The 19,220-nt window shown below is 40.0% G+C and overlaps 1 protein-coding gene across 1 annotated transcript in view; it reads right to left on the bottom strand.

The window, feature by feature from the left end:
• LOC118889885 (dehydrogenase/reductase SDR family member 2, mitochondrial-like) overlaps positions 1-19,220 on the bottom strand; it is a 59,583-nt gene that overhangs the window by 31,974 nt on the left and 8,389 nt on the right. The window lies entirely within an intron of this gene.

Below are 19,220 nucleotides of genomic sequence, written 5' to 3'. Positions count from 1 at the left end.
TAAAACATTCTCTATCTCATAGTTTCCAAACTATGTTTGGTCTATGAAGACTTTTTTTAAAAATTTATTTATTTATTTATTTATTTATTTACTTTTATTTGGGGCTGCGCAGTGTCTTAGTTGCGGCATGTGGGCTTCTTAGTTGCGGCAGGCCACGAAGACTTTTTAAGAGCTAGGAAAGCAGAAGTGAGGTGGGGGCTGTGACTGTTACTTCTGTTCCTGAGCTTAATTAAGCTGGGCCGCAGAGTTAGCTGCTTGTTATTTGTGGGGGTGATTGGGCCTCCCTTCTGTCTGCCGTGTCCTGCCTGGGGGTCTGCTTGGCTGCAGCATGATCTCCCATGGAACCCAAGCTATAAGGGTCAGGCAAGGCCAGGGGCTGGAATGTTGGGTGAACCAGTCTACCTCCCCCTGACAGGCACGGTCCTAAGCTCAGGAGATGCCACAGAGAACGAGAGAGACCCAGGTCCTGCCCTCAAGAAGATCACCTTCTAGTGAACAAAGAAATACACACCATGCTGCAGATGGATAAGTGTTGGGAAATAAAGCCAGGCAAATCTAGGGCAGAAGGCCCTGGCATGCTGCTTTACAAGGGGGTCAGAGAAGACTTTTGAGGAGGTGACTTCTGAGTGGAGAGCCGAGTGATGTGGGTGGGAGAGCAAGCCTTGTGAGAGCTGGGACTTGAACCTGGTTGGTGTAAAGTCCAGTGTCCTCTTGTCTACGCCACTGTTACATGTGCAAAGGTAATCACAGTGCCAGAGCAAGCAATGGTCCCCACACTGTTGTCCATGAACCCCGGGAAGGATTCTGAAAGACTAGTTCGGCCCTCATACATTCTTGAGTTAACATCTACATTTAAATCACTATAAAGGAAGTAATTTCTGGCATATTTTAAATATTCATATATTGAAATAAAACTGTTATCTCACTCTCTTAAACGTATCCAATGGGACCTAAATACCTTAATAATGTGATATCCATCATTATTGGTTTTAAAGAGTACATGAATATGCAGTCCCCAGCTTCATGGGGATAGCTAGGCATGGATTGAGGCCCGGGTGTCTCCTCTGGAGCTGACAGCGGTGGTGGCAGCTCCTGATCCCTCAGCTGCTTCAAGTGGCCCAGGTAGCAACTCCCTTGGCCAGACAGTTCTCTGTGGCTTCTGGGGATCAAGGCCTCCCTGATGCTGCATCTTCTTTCTTTAACTATTTTTTAAGGGAGGGGAGAGGGCTAAATTAGGAGTTTGGGATTAAAATATACACTCTGTTATATATAAAATAGATAACCAACAAGGACCTACTATATAGCACAGGGAAATATACTCAGTGTCTTTTAATAACCTATAATGGAAGAGAATGTAAAAAAAGAATATATAACATATATATATATATTATATATATATATATAATATATATATCTATATATCTGAATCACTTTACTGTATACCTGAAAGTAACACAACATTGTAAATCAACTATATTTCAATAAAAATTTTTAAAAAATATTTTTATTGTGATAAAATATACATAACATAACATTTACCACTGTAACCATTTTTAAGTGTACGCTTCTTTGGCATTAAGTACATTCACGTCATTGTGTAAGCATCACCACCATCCAACTTTTTCATCTTCCCCCACTGAAACTCTGTGCCCATTAGATAGCAACTCCTCACTCTGCCCTCTTCCCTCCACATCTTCTTTCTCTTAAAAAAGCACTTTGTAAAGTGTCAGAATCTTGTCCTATGATAAAGCATTTACCACAAGTTAAATAGAAGTGATTTCCCAGAATCGACGGGCAACAACTTTGCTGGCATTCAGTCAACACACAGAAGTGCCAGGTGTCCTGTCTCCCAGCTCCATCTCTCCCTCCCCGTCATTAACACCCTCCGTAAGGTGCTGCTGAAACCGCAGAATGCATTTTGGGACTTAGTAGAGCATAGGTTCTTCTGTTTCAGCACAGAAGAATTCAGCAAGAGGCAGAGTGACAGGTAAGGAAAGAGTTTATTAATATAGGACGCTTGTGAGAGATACAAGCGGGCAGGCAAGGGAGTGCACACCGAGAACTTAATGGGTTACATTTTCATAATCAAAGGAAAAGTGGGAAGGGGAAGAAGGCCACCTTCTTCCTCATTCTTTTTTTTAAAAAATTAATTAATTAATTATTAATTTAAAAAATTAATGAAATTTTGAACATATTTTAATACCACCACACCTAGTAAGGAAGTAGAAGGTTGGGAAATTTCACATTTTTAGCCTCTAAGTTCGAGAAGTATAGTCCAAGTCTCAGACCAAAAGAGACTTAAAAAAAAAAAAAAAGTAAGCCAATAGAACAGACTAGAAAATTTCTATGAGCTGGTGTGAGAGAAGAATTTGGGGCAGAGATGCAGAGTGGGAATGGTGTAAATCTCCTGTCCTTGCCTAGTCTAGAGTGGGGATAACTAACAACCTGACAAATTCTCCATAATGTTTAGGGTTCGAGAATAAAGAGAACCCAGGCCGTACTTCTGATAAGAATAGATACTACAGCTGATCTTAGTCAAAAGGCCGAGAAGCGGTTGCCCAGGCCATACTTCTAAGCAGGAAGCATCAGGAAGAAATCACCTGTGCTATCAGGCCATGGAATCACACAGACAAAAGGTGTTTTGCATGTGGGGCAAGAGAAGGTCAGAGACAGTCTTATGCTTTCCAGGCCCTGGGCCGGTGTGGAGACAGGTAAGGAAGGCCTGGGGTGTGTCATATTTAGAAGTTAACTGAGAGGAGAGCCACAGGCCTTCAAGGATGTCCTGATTTGGACGAGGAAGTAAATAGAATTCATGATGGCTCCTGCTGACTGAAGGGTAGGAACATTTAAATTTTTAATTGTTTTCCAAAAATATTGTATAAATGTGTAACCCATAACTGCTATATCTGCCAGCATTTGTAACAGCAATCTTTCAAATTTTGGTCATTCCGGTTAGTGAAAGATGATATATAAATTATTAATTTTATTTTCCATAGTTACTAGGAGTTTGAGGATCTTTTATAATTTTTTTTACTGTTTGAGTGTTCTCTCCTGGGAATTGTCTGCTCCTCATTTGGCAACATTTCCGTATTGTCTTTTCCTTACATTTGTAGGAGTTATTTGTCTATTTGGACACTACTCCTTCATCTGCTACATATGTTGCAAATGTGCTTTCATAGTCTGCCACTTCTCTTTTAAATGTGTTCATGGTGTTTTTTGCCAAACAGAAGTTTTCAATTTTAATATAATCAAATGTATTAATCTTTTCCTTTATGGTTTGTGCTTTTTGTGTCTGCTTTAGGAAGTGCACCCATTGCCAAATCACAGAGATATACTTCTATATATTTTTCTACTAGTTTAAAAGTTTTGTTTTAATTGATCTAAAATTTGTTTTTTCCACTTATAAGATTGTGATCTAATTTAATTTTATTCCAAAAGATGAGCCAGTTTTCCAAGCCTTGTTTTCTGAATAGTTTATCTTTTCCTTGGTGAGTTTTAATGCCTTCTTCTCTAGTATTCACCCACATGTGCATGCATCTGTGTCTGGGTTCTCTTTTCTATCCCACTGATTATTTTTCTTCTCGTGTGATGATACTACACTATTTTATTTATTTTTAAATTTTTATTGTTATTTATTTTTTAAATAAATAAATAAATAAATATTTATTTATTTATTTATGGCTGCGTTGGGTTTTCGTGTTGCGTGCAGGTTTTCTCTAGTTGCGGTGAGCGGGGGCTACTCTTTGCAGTGTGCAAGTTTCTCATTGCGGTAGCTTCTCTTATTGTGGAGCACGGGCTCTAGGCGCATGGGCTCAGTTGTTGTGGCTTGCAGGCTCAGTAGTTGTTGCGCACGGGCTTAGTTGCTCCGCGGCATGTGGAATTTTCCCGGACCAGGGCTTGAACCTGTGTCCCCTGCATTGGCAGGCGGATTCTTAACTACTGCGCCACCAGGGAAGTCCTATTTTATTTTTTAAATTGAAGTACAGTTGATTTATAATGTTTCAGGTGTACAGCAAAGTGATTCAGTTACATATATATATCTGTTCTTTTTCTTATTCTTTTTCATTACAGGTTATCACAAGGTATTGAGTATAGATCCCTGTGCTATACAGTAGGTCCTTGTTGGTTATTTCATATATAGTAGTGTGCATCTGTTAATCCCTAACTCCTAATTTATCCCTCGTCCTTCCCCCTTCCCTACACTGTTTTAAACTCTAGAGTCTTCAATATGTCTTGTCTAACGGGGCAAGAGACCTCCCTCACACACACATACCTGTGTTCTTCTCTTTCAAAACTGTCTAAACTATTAATGTGCCTTTACTTTCCCACTGGCATTTTAGAACAGTCAAGTTGCCTAAAAATCCTGCCAGGATTTCAATTGAGAGTGCATTGAATTTATAGATTAATTTGAGGGATAACTGACATCTTTATAATGTTAAGGTTTCTCATCCAGAAACCTAAACATCTGTTTATATTCACCTTTTGTTCTATATCTTTCAATCAAGTTTAAATTTTTTCCTATAAAGATTTTTGTGCATGTTTTGTTAGGTTTATTTCTAAATATTTTCTGTGTATTGATTGATGTTGTCTACTTGATGTCAGTTTCCAAAATATGTGTTAGGATCTCCTCCTATGTTTTTAGATTTGCCTTTAACTCCGTGTAATTCTATTTTTATTTTGTATATGTAACAGGCTGTTAAAATTGAAATTTTGTTCAAGGCACCAAAATACTCTAGATGAGAAATTCCAAAGCCAGGTGATCATATACAAATATTCAAAGAAAATGTTTAAAAACTTGTTCTATGACTTTTAAACCTCTCACCCGGGCTTCCCTGGTGGCGCAGTGGTTGAGAATCTGCCTGCTAATGCAGGGGACACGGGTTCGAGCCCTGGTCTGGGAAGATCCCACATGCCACGGAGCAACTGGGCCCGTGAGCCACAGCTACTGAGCCTGCGCGTCTGGAGCCTGTGCTCCGCAACAAGAGAGGCCGCGATAGTGAGAGGCCCGCGCACCGCGATGAAGAGTGGCCCCCGCTTGCCACAACTAGAGAAAGCCCTCGCACAGAAACGAAGACCCAACACAGCCATAAATAAATAAATTAATTTAATTAAATTTAAAAAAAAAAAAAAAAACCTCTCACCCAGTTTAAGGACACAAAAAAGGAATCAGATTACGGAGGGGGACATACTCCATTTCTGAAGAGATCTGTGAAGAGATTTCTTTGGAAAGAGATGATCCTTTGCTATTAATACCCACCCCACCCCAAACTTTGGGAAGAGGAAAGAGGTGCTTTACCTCAATTTTCTTTAATTTAAACAACTACTACTTTCCCCTAAAACCCTACATTTCCAAACCTGCCATCCAATCCCCTCCTCAAAGGGCTTTATTTTAAATTTGCAAGTAGTACACGCAGTAGACATCACAGGACCACAGCTCAACTCCCAAAGCCTCACGTGGGATCAGGAACGGGGTGAAGGTAAAGGTGACGTCCTTTTCAACGCCACGATCTCCTCACTACCGCATCAAAATAGTTGAATGCATAGAACATCAGGTTCTTCCTGTAAAAATGTGATGGAGAAATGGCTGGAAAATGTATCACTGACTTGATTTAAGTCAAAATGGGCTTCTGCTCCGATCATCTCAACACTAACTCACTGTATTCAACCAGGAAGGCTAGAAGTTAGAATGTTTATGACCCTGTTCAGGCAGAAATTTTAAAATGTAGAGTGTTTGGACTTCCTGGTGGTGCAGTGGTTAAGAATCTGCCTGCCAATGCAGGGGACACGGGTTCAATCCCTGGTCCAGGAAGATCCCAGATGTCGCAGAGGAACTAAGCCAGTGCACCACAGCTACTGAGTCTGCATTCTAGAGCCCGTGAGCCACAACTACTGAGCCTGCGTGCCTAGAGCCCGTGCTCTGCAACAAGAGAAGCCACCGAAATGAGAAGCCTGCGCACACTGCAACGAAGAGTAACCCCCGCTGGCCGCAACTAGAGAAAGCCTGCGCGCAGCAACGAAGACCCAACGCAGCCAAAAATAAATACATTAATTTTTTTAAAAAAGAAAAGAAAATACAAGGCTTAAAAAATATATATAGAGTGTTTGAGTTCCTTGCATCTTTAACAAACAAGGTCTCTCACATAGTTAGATTTGGAATTCATGATGACTTAATCAGCGGGGAGAAGGGCTATTGCCTGCAGGAGAGCTCTAGGGAGACCTGTGAGAAATAAGAGACTACAGACAGAGAGCCTGAGTTCCTTCTTTCCCCAAACAGCCTTTCCCCTGGGGCTCCCCATCAGGCTGAGAAGCCTGGGACAGGTTTCATGTTTCTGCATGTTAGAGGCAAGAAGTGTAAACACTTATTCTAGAAATGCATTAGCGCCTGTAGCCAAAGTATCAGAGCTAGTGGAATGATTCCTGTCTTCACCAAGGTTCTGGATGAGTGAAAGAAGATGTAGGAAAGAAAAAGGAGGGAAAAAAACAGACAAGCTGCTAATGAGTCAAAAGATTTCTATAGAACACTTCACTTAGTTAAAGTGCAGTCATTTGACTCTTGTTTATTTGTTTAGAAAATGATGACCCATCCAAGAATCCATTAGAGATGATCATATTGGTTTGAATTCCCTTGTGTTTCGTTGAGTGTGGACAAGGTAGGGAAACTGAGGCACCATTGGTTGGGAAGAGGCATAGAAAGAATGAGTGAAAGCACGAGCTCACAAAAGTGATGTGTACATCTTAGAAAAGCACTCAGGATAAATGTCTGGCTTGAAGGTGAGTAGCTTCTCACTTTGATTCATAGGTTGCCACATTTTCAGAAACATTTTTGTGTCACATACCTACAGGAGCTTACAAAAAGATTCATGGAAGCTTAAGGAAAAACAAGAAAGGGAGTCTTTCTTGTTTCAGTGCTATGTTTTTGCTGGAATGAATTTTTGCTACTGTGAACTCTGAAGAAAGCTAGTTAGAAAGAAGCTAATTATATTAGAAATTTGTCATTGAGAGTCATGAGCCCGAATGTCAGGGGGACTTTGCTCCTTGGGGTCCCCAGGGACAAGAGAGACAGAAAAAAGAAGACAAAACCAGGACATTTTCTTATTGATAAAGTACCTTTTGAAAATGTATGCACATTTCTTCAAAGTTATTCATTGCACACTGTGTTCAACCTGTCCTGTAACAGTTATGAGAGTGTTAACACCAACATCTGGTCCAGCTCTTGGGTCCTATTCCAATGAGCTTGTCTCCAGTCGTCCAGAAATTGCAGCCTCTTTCAGGGCATGATTCTGTGCATCCAGAGGTCAGGTTTACTCAGATAGCTAAGAACAATGGGCGAGAAACCAAGAAATGCATGTGTTAAGGTTTTCCAGAGAAATAGCACCTCTATCTCTATATCTATCTATCTATCTATCTATCTATCTATCTATCTATCTATCTATCTATCTATAAAGAGAGGGAGAGGGAGAGAGATTTTAAGGGATTGGCTCAAGTGATTGTGGAGTTGTGGTAAGTCTAAAATCTGCTGTGCTGCAGATCCAGGGAAGAACTGATGTTGTAGCTCAAGTTCAAAGACAGTCTGAAGGCAGAATTCCCTGTTCCTTGGAGTCCCTTAGCCTATTTTCTCTTAAGGCCTTCAACTGATGGATGAGACCCATCCACATTCTGAAGGATAATCTGCTTGACTCAGAGTCTACTGATTTAAATGTTAATTTCACGTAAAAAAATACCTTCCCAGCAACATCCAGACTGGTGCTTGACCAAATATCTGAGTACTGTGGCCCAGCCAAGTTGACACACAAAATTAGCCATCACAGCTTATTAGTTGTGTTACTTAAGTTCTTTTGATTGCAAAGGACACTCTCATTCAATCTGGAAATTACCTTAGAACAAAGGCAGTTCTCAGGGATGGTGAGTCTTTTACTCACCCTCATAGCTGGAATGTCCTCTCCCTCATAGCGGGGAGTGTCTATCTGGTAGCAAGAGAGGAATGGAGCAGAGATGCAGAGAGAAGCAGGTACAGATTCTCTTGGGCAGCAGTTTTCAGCTGGAGGAGCAGGTCAGGAATGCCAGTGGCGCTTTATGAAGATGACGATGCTCAGGCCCCTCCCTAGACTTCCTGAATCACAGCCACACCCTATTTCTTGAGGATGCACACCCCCTAGAGGCAGGCTATATTTGGACAGAAGCAGCATCTGATTCGGGGACTGAGAGAGGTACATTTGTATTGTAACTTTAATTCAGGAACATTCACTGCAAATGTTGGACTATAAGGATGAAGAAGGGGAGGAAAGAAAGTGGGTGAAGGGCGCTATCAAGTATTAATAATTCCAAAGAAAGAGAGAAATACATTGATAAGAAGAAAACCAACATAAGAATTGAAGATGATGGTAGAAATTTAATAAATTATGCATAGGAGTCATATCTAGATGGGCCTTTTACTATATATGCCCAGATTCCTTCTTTCTTGGGCAACTCTCAATCATCAACAATACAAGACAGCTAAGCATGCATAATGTGAATGTTGCAGGCAGCCAATATTATAGGGTATGGATGGTTTTACAGTTCCAGGAGTAACCATATATCAGGGCATCAGTAAAAGGTTTTGCAGACTTGTATAACTCTCAGAAGTTGGACAGTCTATGCTCCCAAAGCCGTTCTAGCTAAATGATGAATAAACAGGAGCTGATACACTTTTACAAATGTCTAGATCTCTTTTGATGCCAAAGAGGCCAAGAATACCATCTCAAATTAGCACTACAAATGTAACACCTCAAATACACTTAACTGTAATAAATAGGAGGGAGAGAGAGAGAGAGAGAGAGAGAGAAAGAGAGAGATCATTCTAAGAGAAACAAAGGTGCTAGAATTGCAATGTCTGAATAATTTTGTGCAGATTGGAGTCATTCCCACCCAAAAAATGGGTCCTGGGCTTTCATAATCCTGCCCCTGACAACCTTTGATTAAGGACTTCCTTTGGGAGGGGGATAAGGCAGGATATAAATTCAGTTCTCCGGCTCTCAATGAGGTTGGAGGGCAGTCCTTAAAAGAAGGTCATAGGTTCTGACCATTGGAAATGAAAGCACACTCAACCCAAGGGCACACACAGAAAGCATAAAAAGAAAGACAAGGGGAAAGATGCTTTGTTGAACAAAGAACAAATATTGTCCTTTACAGTCCACCCCTTGTGTCACTCATATCCACTCAAGATTCACTTCATTCTATCCCAACACATATTTGGAGATGGCAGTTAGTCACCATTTGTGTTGAAAACTTGAAATAGGAGAGTTAGTTGGGCAATCTATGTACCCACAACTGTAGTTGGTCCTGATGCTGTAACTGATATTCACCTACAACACTCTAGATGCCCTTCATTCTTGGCTAGCATTTCTGCAGGCCGAGGTGGCTTGTCACGCCTTTGTCAGGCATGGTTGATACTAATTGCCCATTCACAGTTAAGTCTGGGCATAGGAGCACCAAGAGATGCCTCAATGGTTCCCTGAGTTCCAGACATATTTCTCCTCGCCCCTGTAATGTAGCAGCAACCTATATCTTCAAGATGATCAGGATCAATTGTCCCTGTAAGTGGCCTAACTCTTTTCTTTGCCTGCTGGTCTATGTACATGAGAACACAATGACTAGGGAGCAGCCAGTTTTAGTTTTTGCTGGAACCAGGACCTCTAGACTTGTAGAAATTAAAGTCATGGGGATAGGAAGCACAAATTAGCCAAGTGAGTTGCTGGGAATGATGCTAAAATGGACTCCTCCTACTTTGATCCTGGACACATGTGTTCTATCTGTGGGGACACAGCATCGTTGGTTTAATGACCATTGGTTTAAGATGTACACTGCATCCTGAAAGACAGCACATTATCTCCATGCTGGTGCCTTAGCATCCCTTCAAAAAACAGTTACCATGCTCTTTTATATGAGCAGCTTCTGGGTGACATGGCATATGGTAGAACCCGTAGATCCTGCGGTCATGTGCCTCTTGTCACACCCTCTTTGACATAAAGTGGGTTTTTTGGCCTGGGGTAACATTATGTGGAATGCCACAGTGGTAAATCAGACACCCCGTGAGTCCTTGATTAATGGTGTTGGTGCAGGAACAGTTAGTAGGAAAAGCACACCTCTTACCCAGAACATGTGTCAGTCACCATCAGGATGCTTTTTTTTTTTTCTTTTTTTAAAAAATTGAAATATAGTTGATTTACAATGTTGTGTTCATTTCTGCTGTTCAGCAAAGTGATTCAGTTATACATATATATACATTCTTTTTTTTTTAGGATGAATTTCTGAATGAAGTGGCCCCAGTGTAATCAGTTTCTCAACCAGCCAAATAGTGGGTTGGTTTTCTCAACAGAAACAACAGAAGCCAGAAGACAACAAACAGATATCTTCAAAGAGCTGAAAGAAAATAACTACCAACCTGGCAAAAATCTATGGCCGGAATGAGGACCATAAAACAAGTCTCAACGATATTGCAATCATATCGAGCGTGTTCTCTGTCCTCAGTTCAGTTGTGCTAGAACTCAACTAACAACCGCCAACAACAAAAACTAGAAAGTCTACATATGTTTGGAAATTAAGGCATACATTTCCACATAACTCATGTTAAAGGATAAATCATAATGGTCATTTAAAACTATTTGGAATTGAATAATCATAAAATATTCCATACCAAAACCTGTGTAATAAAGCTTCTTAAAGGGAAATTGTAAGTTTTGAATGAATTATACAAAAAAGAAGAACAGTTGAAAAATAAATGAACTAAGCATCCATTTTTAGAAATTATAAAAAGAACAGCAAAATAAACTCAAAGAAAGTAGATGAAAGACGAGAATAAATCAAGAGGATTAATGAGATAAGAAATGACCATAAGAGAGGAACAAAAAAGCCAAAATTTGGTTCTCTAAATAATACTGATAAATGACTGATAGAAGAGAGAGGATGCAAATAACCAACATTAGGAATGTAAAGAAGCATCTCTATTGATCCTGCAGATAATAAAAAATAATAGAAGAATATTGTAAGTAATTTTGTGCCAATGGTATTAAAATTTAGATGAAATGAAAAAATTCCCTAGAAAAATACAACGCACCAAATTTTATATCAGAAGAAATAGAAAAATATGGATAGCTCCATAACAATTAAAAAAATTAATCCCACAAAGAAAACTCCAGGCCTGTGAATTTTACCAAACATTTATGAAAAAAATAATGCCAATCTTACACAGACGCTCCCCAAAAATGAAGACAGAACACTTTCCAACCCACTTCATAAGGCCAGCATAAACTTTCATTTCAAAATCTGACAAAAATATTACAAAAGTAAATTTCAGACTTATCTCTCACGAACATAGATGTAAAAATCTTAAGCGAAATATCAGGAAACCAAATCGAGCAATATATTAAAAAAAAATACACTACAAGTAAATTGGATTTAACATTAAGAAATCAATCGGTATAATTCACGATAAAGCATAATGAAGGACAAACACCATCTTATCTCAATAGATGCAGAAAAAGGACAAAAACTGTATCTCAGTATATACAGATAAAGGATACCTTGTAATCAAACACATTATATTTCTGCAGCAAAATATGTAAGTATTCTCCTTGAGGAGGATAGACTATAAATAGACTTCCATCTGTTCATGTCAAGTTTTGCTGCCAAATGAAAAAAACAACTTTCTTTTTGGATTTCAGAGTAGTGGATAAGGGATTATAAGCTTATATCAAAATAATAAAGAAAGATAGCAGATTGAGGATTCATAGAAATACACACTTAAGAAAAATAAAACCATAATGCTAAGTTCTTGACTTACAACAAAAAAGAACATTCATTGATCAGCTTAGTATCTTGCTAGAGATAAAGCTACAAGAGAAGTTAGTTATAATCAGGGTTGTTTAGTGGTCCTGGAATCAGATCATAACGGCTAATGCTGTCAAAGGTGATACCCAGATACACCTTTTGTGACAATAAGGACACCGTTGCCCTGCACACTGGCTGAGGGCACCTTCTCCCAGAGATATGCTGCCAGCACACACATGTATTCTGATTCAGGAAGCATGCTAATCTCAATATTAGCTCAAGTGAGAGACCAGGAGCATAAAGAAAGCAATAGGAAGGATCCATTCTACTTTTGACATTTTAAAATGCAAATCTGGTCATGTCCCTTGTCTACTTAAGGCAAAGTCATGTGCAGTGGCTTCAGGGCCACCCTCCCACTCAGACACTGAACTCTGAGGCAGGGTGGAGCTTTCCTTCCCCTTGAGCCTTTCAAAGTATTTGAAAAAAAAACTCAAAAAAATTCTGTTTCATATCTTAAAATATTTTATAAATCATTCTTAATTCAAAGCTACTGCATTAATTGCAATTTGGGGCACTACTTTTTAAGAAGACAAGCAACATTGCCCTTTGGGTCTACACAGCTTGTCGCTTCTCTTAACTTTTCTTGTTCTTAAGAACCTGAGTTCCTCCCCATCCCCCATTATTTTTTCTCTTTTAGGTTGCTTTATTTGCTTTTAGGCCTTACTGATTCTGAAACGGTGCACCTCAGATTGGGACTTGAACCCATGTGCCAGGACTCGAACCCAGCCTAAACCCAGATTGGGACTTGAACCCATGTGGTGGGGACTTGAACCTGGCCAAAACCCATGGTCTTCCAACTGAGATCACACACCTGATTTCAGGACTTAATGTAATGAAGTTCAGGTTCTTGATGTCTCATCGCAGAAAGAATTCAGTGAGAGACAAAGTGATAGGTAAGAAGTGGATTTATTTAGACAGAAACACACTCCACAGACAGAGTATGGGCCACCTCAGAAGGTGAGAAAGTCACCAGGGTATGGGGTTGTCAGTTTTTATAGGGGTGGGTAATTTCATAGGCTAATGAGTGGGAGGAGTATTCCAGCTCTTTTGGGAAGGGGTGGGGATTTCCAGGAATCGGGCCACTGACCAATTTTGATCCTTATGGTCAGCCTTGGAACTGTCATGGTGTCTGTGGGTGTGTCATTTAGTTTGCTGATGTGTTACAATGAGCATATACTGAGGCTCAAGGTCTAGTGGAAGTTGACTTGTCCCTCATCTTGGACCCATTTGGTTCTAATCAGTTTATGTCATGTCCTCGGGCTATGTCATTCTTTCAAATGTTGTGCCCTGCCCCTTTCCTTCCTGTTTCAATTCCAACATTTATAGAAAAATCAGTTACTTTTCTAATGGCATTTGGAAGTTATTACACATTCTCTTCAATAAAAATAACTATATACCAAGGTATGTTATCTAATTACAACATTTAGTATTTATCATGCTTCTTTGAGCCCCCCTGATATAAGGCTGTTGGCTGAGTTTAGACAGTACGAAGAGTCTTTCTGCTGCCTTCCCACAGAAAATGAAAAATGTCACTTTTAAGTCACACCTTTCCACTCAGTCTTCAAGGGAAGATGCCACCCCACCATCCTCTGGCATTGCTAGTGAGAGACAGGAAATCCAGAGCTCAGCCTGAGGGCTTGTTCCTGTGAACACTACCCATATTTTCTTTCTTAGAAATGTGCCAGTTTATCTTTCCCTGTAGTTGAAAATGTTGAAGAAGCTGTGTCTCAGAATTTCTGGTGATGCTTACTTTTCCAGAGACTCTGTTGGTGTGATTTTCAATCTGTGATCTTTTTTGCAATTCTAGAGTTTTTTTCCTTCTCTTAAAAAAAAAAAAATGAATTCTACTCCTATTGTTCTTGTGTTATTCTTTTTGTAAACTTCTGCTAATTGAGAGTTGATCTTTTTGTTGGATTTCTATGTTGGCAACATCTTCTGAAATATTTTCATGTTTTTATTAATTCCTTTTAAAAAAATTCTGAAGTGGTTTAACAAATGGTGAGGTATGATAGAATTGTAATGGATAAACAAGAGACTTTATTTTAAAGTTTATTTGTAGTATTTGGCTGCCAAACCAGCAATCAGATGGGGTTGGGAACTGAACTATCCTGTCCTCTTTCCGTGAGACCCCTGGGTTTACAGTTATCTCTCCTTTGGTGAAGACAGGTGGGCACCTACAACCTAGTGAAGACTGGGAATGCAGCTCACACAAGTATGGAGTTTTCAGAAACTGCTCATGCATCTTGCCAAATATATCAGATAAAGATTTATTGATATTTTAAGGAATTGACTCACACGATCGTGAAGCTTGGCAAATCCAAAATCTGATGGGGTAGGCCAGCAGGCTAGAGATCCAGGGAAGAGTTGCAGTTTTAAGTGCAAAAGTCATTTGTTGGCAGAATTCCTTCTTGCTTAGGGGAGGTCTTTGTTCTATCAAGGTCTTCAATGGACTGGACAAGACCCACCCATATTACGGAGGGTAATCTGCTTTACTCAAAGTCCACCAATTTAACTGTTAATCTCATCCAAAAAACACCTTTGTAGAAACATCCAGAATAATGTTTGACTAAATATCTGGGCACTGTGGCCCAGCCAAGTTGACACTTAAAATTAACCATTACAAGCCGTCCCTTTGTCAACGTGGCATCTATATGCTTCTCCTTAAAACATACTTAATCTTTAAATAAAGACAACGACAAGATCATACTTCTACCTAACATGATATAACTCTTCTGCATCAACTGAAAATGCACAAATCCTTTCCCTAGAATAGGATGTGAAGTCCTTGGGTGATGTTCACTCTTCTCCTTGATATCCTGTAACTTAAATACCATAATGTAAAGTTAACAACACTTAAATACCATGATGTGGAGTCACTTCTCCTCTTCTGTTTACTCCCCTTGGCCCATAGGAAGAAAACGAAATAAAATGATTTGTCTCTTTTCCTACCAACACTCATCAAGTACATCCTATAAAAGCATAAGTTTTCCTTCTTCCATTCCTGGCACAGCTTTGGGTATGGGGGAGAACAAAGAAGAAAGAAATAGAAAAAAAAGTATGGAAGAGAGGGAAGAAAGTGGTGGAGTGGTTCAGAAACCATTTGACCCTTCAAAAAGAGAGAGTAAAATTGATACCATCAAAAGAACAGACACTTTTCTCCCTCCTTCATTCTTCACCCCTCCTTCATTGCACCAACTCATTTATTTCCTTTCTTCAGCCCAAATGTATGCAGGCATGAGTTCTCTCTTCACTATCAAGAGTATTCAGCTTGTGGATATAATCAGGTGTCCAGTGAGCTCCTCTGTCATCACCCACCTTTGAGGGAAGAAAGGGATGGGAGTGGGAGACAGCATCTTTTCTTGTCCTCTAACTCTTTTTTATTTTAATTAATTAATTAATTTTTGGCTGCGTTGGGTCTTTGTTGCTGTGCGTGGGCTTTCTCTAGTTGCTGTGAGCGGGGGCTACTCTTTGTTGTGGTGCACGGGCTTCTTACTGCAGTGGCCTTTCTTGTTGTGGAGCACGGGTTCTAGGCATGTGGACTTCGGTAGTTGCAGCCCTCGGGCTCAGTAGTTGTGGCTCATGGGCTCTAGAGCGCAGGCTCAGTAGTTGTGGTGCATGGGCTTAGTTGCTCCGCGGCATGTGGGATCTTCCCGGACCAGGGCTTGAACCCATGTCCCCTGTATTGGAAGGTGGATTCTTAACCACTACGCCACCAGGTAAGTCCCTCCTCTAACTCTTAAAACACTCCCCTTACCTGCCTTCTTCAGCCACCTGTGGCTAGGGAAAGGCTAGCGCTATCTGTGGAGTGAGACAAAGTCAGACAGGGAGAATGTTTTTACCTGCCTTCCTCTTTCAGGAAACACCTCTTTAGGTTTTCTCTTTTTTCCCTCCACATCCTGTTCGCTGATTCATGAAAGCATCAAAATGGATCTGAGTTTTCTATAGAAACCATATGGTGTTCTGCTCTCTCAGGATCAGGGATTAGGAGCTGGGATTCCACATCACGGAGGTGGATATATTATCTTTTTCCAGGAAGAGACACGGGGTTATGTGACAAGAGAGAGTTTGTGCTATAGACTCAATGTTTCTGTCCCCCTGACCCCCAAATTCATATGTTGAAACCCTACCTTCCAAGGTGATGGTATTAGAAGGTGGGGCATTTGGCAGGTAATTAAGATTAGATGAGGTCATGGGGTTGGGGCCCTCATGAATGAATTAGTACCTTAAAAGACTCGCAAGAAATCTTACTTCTCTCTGCCCTTCTGCCACGTGAAGACACAGCAAGAAGACGGCCATCTATGAACAAGGAAGCAGGCCCTAACCAGATATCAAATATTCTGGAGACTTGATGTTGGAATTCCCACCTCCAGAACTGTGAGAAATAAATTTCTGTTGTTTATAAGCCAGCCATTCTATGGTATTCTGTTATAGCAGCCCCAAAAGACTAACACAGCTTGCAAGTTTCATTAGGGTAGAGGCTATGACTCTTGCTCATCACTTATACGCAGGAACTAGCTCTGGCACAGCACAAGTGCTCAATTAATTACTGTTAAAGAACAAGCTCTAAGACCCATGAGAAGAAGAAGTTTCCTGGGAAGGAGCATAGAAGTGTGGGATCTGATGGCTGTAATACCTGAGAGTTTCTTTCAAGATGGATTAGATGGAGCTACATTTTCTGTGTGCTGTGATGTCTGACATATAGAAATTTAGAGGTATGTCTATATTAGGGGTCTCCAGATGTCTATAATGCTATCTATAAAAGTGATTTTGAGCTTTTATAAACTTAAAATTTATGCTTATAGTACTGTACTAATATATTTTGTATATAAAAAATTTTTAAACAAAAACATAAATTCTTAAAAGATGCAATAAAAATAAATATAAAAAAGAAGTTATCGTTTTCCCTGCATTCTCATGGATGATTTTAAGTCTCCCCCGAGTTTACTTAGCTCTTCCTATTCTAAAAGAAAGTTTGCAGAGCTTCGGGTGAGGTGGGGGAGAGACCAGCATGAAATATACTGGAGGGCTATGGTTGATTCTAGAAAGGCTAACCCATACTCCAAGTAATCAAGAGAATCTCTGGCTCACCTCTACCGCTAAAATGCAGTTTTGTAATGACTGTAATAAAACATTCCAGCTAATTACATGGTTATTCTTATTTCTGCTAAAAGTTTATAAGGGTCTAAGGAAGGGAAGTGCTTATTTTCTCTCATGTATCATCATCCTGTTCATCATATAATTTGTGGATAGTCAGAAAGCTTTTTCTGGTAGGATGCATTGGCTAAGTTTTGCTGCATAACAAACCATCTCAAAATTTAGCAGCTTAAAACAGCAAGCGTTTATTATTTATCTCACAATTCTGTGTGTTGGCTGGGTTGGCAGTTCTTGTCTAGGCTGCCTTGGCTGGGGCTGGGTAATCTAAGATGACTCACAACTGATCTGCCAGCTGACTATAGACACATGAGTGAGCTAGTTAAGATCAACGATGCATGGCCCAGATTAGCAGAATCACCTATCCACACTGTAGATTCCTGGGAAATAAATAAATGATTGTTTTAAGTGACTGAGTTTTGGGATGGCTTGTTACACTGTAATAGCTAACTGATACAATTCTCGTGATGGTTCCTAGGTGTTCAAGCAAGTACTATCATCACTGGAGAAGTACAGGCATACCTCTTTTTACTGTGCGTCACAGATACTATGTTTTTTACAAATTGAAACCTGTGACAACCCTGCATCGAGCTAATCTATTGGTACCATTTTTCCAACAATATTTGCTTACTTTGTGTCTATGTCACATTTTGATAATCTCACATTTCAAACTTTTTCATTATTATTGTATTTGTTATGGTGATCTGTGATTAGTGACCTCTGATGTTACTATGCAAAAAGATTATGGCTTGCTGAAGGCTCAGATGATGGTTAGCATTTTTTAGCAATAAAGTATTTTTTTTTTAATAATTTGCACTTTATTTATTTTTTAAATGGATTTCATTCTTTTTTTTTTAACTTTTGGATTTATTTATTTATTTATTTATTTATTTATTGGCTGTGTTGGGTCTTCGTTTCCGTGCGAGGGCTTTCTCCAGCTGCGGCGAGCGGGGGCCACTCTTCATCGCGATGCGCGGGCCTCTCACTAACGCGGCCTCTCTTGTTGCGGAGCACAGGCTCCAGACGCGCAGGCTCAGTAATTGTGGCTCACGGGCCTAGTTGCTCCGCGGCATGTGGGATCTTCCCAGACCAGGGCTCGAACCCCTGTCCCCTGCATTGGCAGGCAGATTCTCAACCACTGCGCCACCAGGGAAGCCCAATAAAGTATTTTTTAATTAAGGTATGTATAATGTATTTTTTTGACATAATGATATTGCACACATAATGGACTGCAGTATAGTGTAAAGATAACTTTTACAAGTACTGGGAAACCAAAACATTCATGTGACTCTTGTGATATTTGCTTTAATGCGGTGGTCTGGAACTGAACTCACAACATCTCTGAGGTATGCCTGTAATCAATCACGTTGTCTGCCTAAGGATGGAGTCACGTGCGGGCCTTCAGTTTGAAACTATTCTTCCTAGAATGACAAAAGCCTTGATTTGGTGATGTTCTTGGACTTTGCTCATAGGTGTTTTGCTGTTCATAGATATAATTCTTTTTCTAATTTCTAATTTTTCTTTTTTGTTGTCTCTGGTTATTTTTTTTTTTAAATAAATTTATTTATTTATTTATGGCTGCGTTGGGTCTTCATTGCTGCGCATGGGCCTCTTCTCTAGTTGCACAAGCGGGGGCTACTCTTTGTTGCAGTGTGCAGGCTTCTCGTTGCGGAGCACGGGCTCTAGGCGCGCGGGCTTCAGTAGTTGTGGCACTTGGGCTCAGTAGTTGTGGCTTGCGGGCTCTAGAGCACAGGCTTAGTAGTTGTGGCACATGGGCTTAGTTGCTCCGCGGTCTGTGGGATCTTCTCCGACCAGGGGTCAAACCCATGTCCCCTGCATTGGCAGGCGGATTCTTAACCATTGTGCCACCAGGGAAGCCCCTCTGGTTATTTTTTAATGTGCCAAAGTTTAAGTAGTTATGATTTCAAATCTCTCTTTTATGTTGTCTGTCTTTGCATATTTTTTAGGAAGTTTTACAATACTGTGATTTGATAAACATTTACTTATTGATACTTTTTAATTTAAGTAGTTTTATGGCTTTTATTTCCATGTATTGTAGAGCTGTTTCTAGGCTCATATAATTTAGGTTTGTTATATCTACTGAATAAATGGGTCCCTTTATCATTGTGAAATGATCCTTTTATCTCCTAAAATGCTCTTTTTTTGAAGTCCACTTTGTTATTAACATTGCCACACCAGCTTTC

This window comes from Balaenoptera musculus, chromosome 2 (assembly GCF_009873245.2).
Source record: "Balaenoptera musculus isolate JJ_BM4_2016_0621 chromosome 2, mBalMus1.pri.v3, whole genome shotgun sequence".
NCBI classification, from domain to species: domain Eukaryota; kingdom Metazoa; phylum Chordata; class Mammalia; order Artiodactyla; family Balaenopteridae; genus Balaenoptera; species Balaenoptera musculus.
The sequence above is the reverse complement of the archived record's forward strand: the minus strand, read 5'-3'. Positions and strand labels throughout refer to the sequence as shown.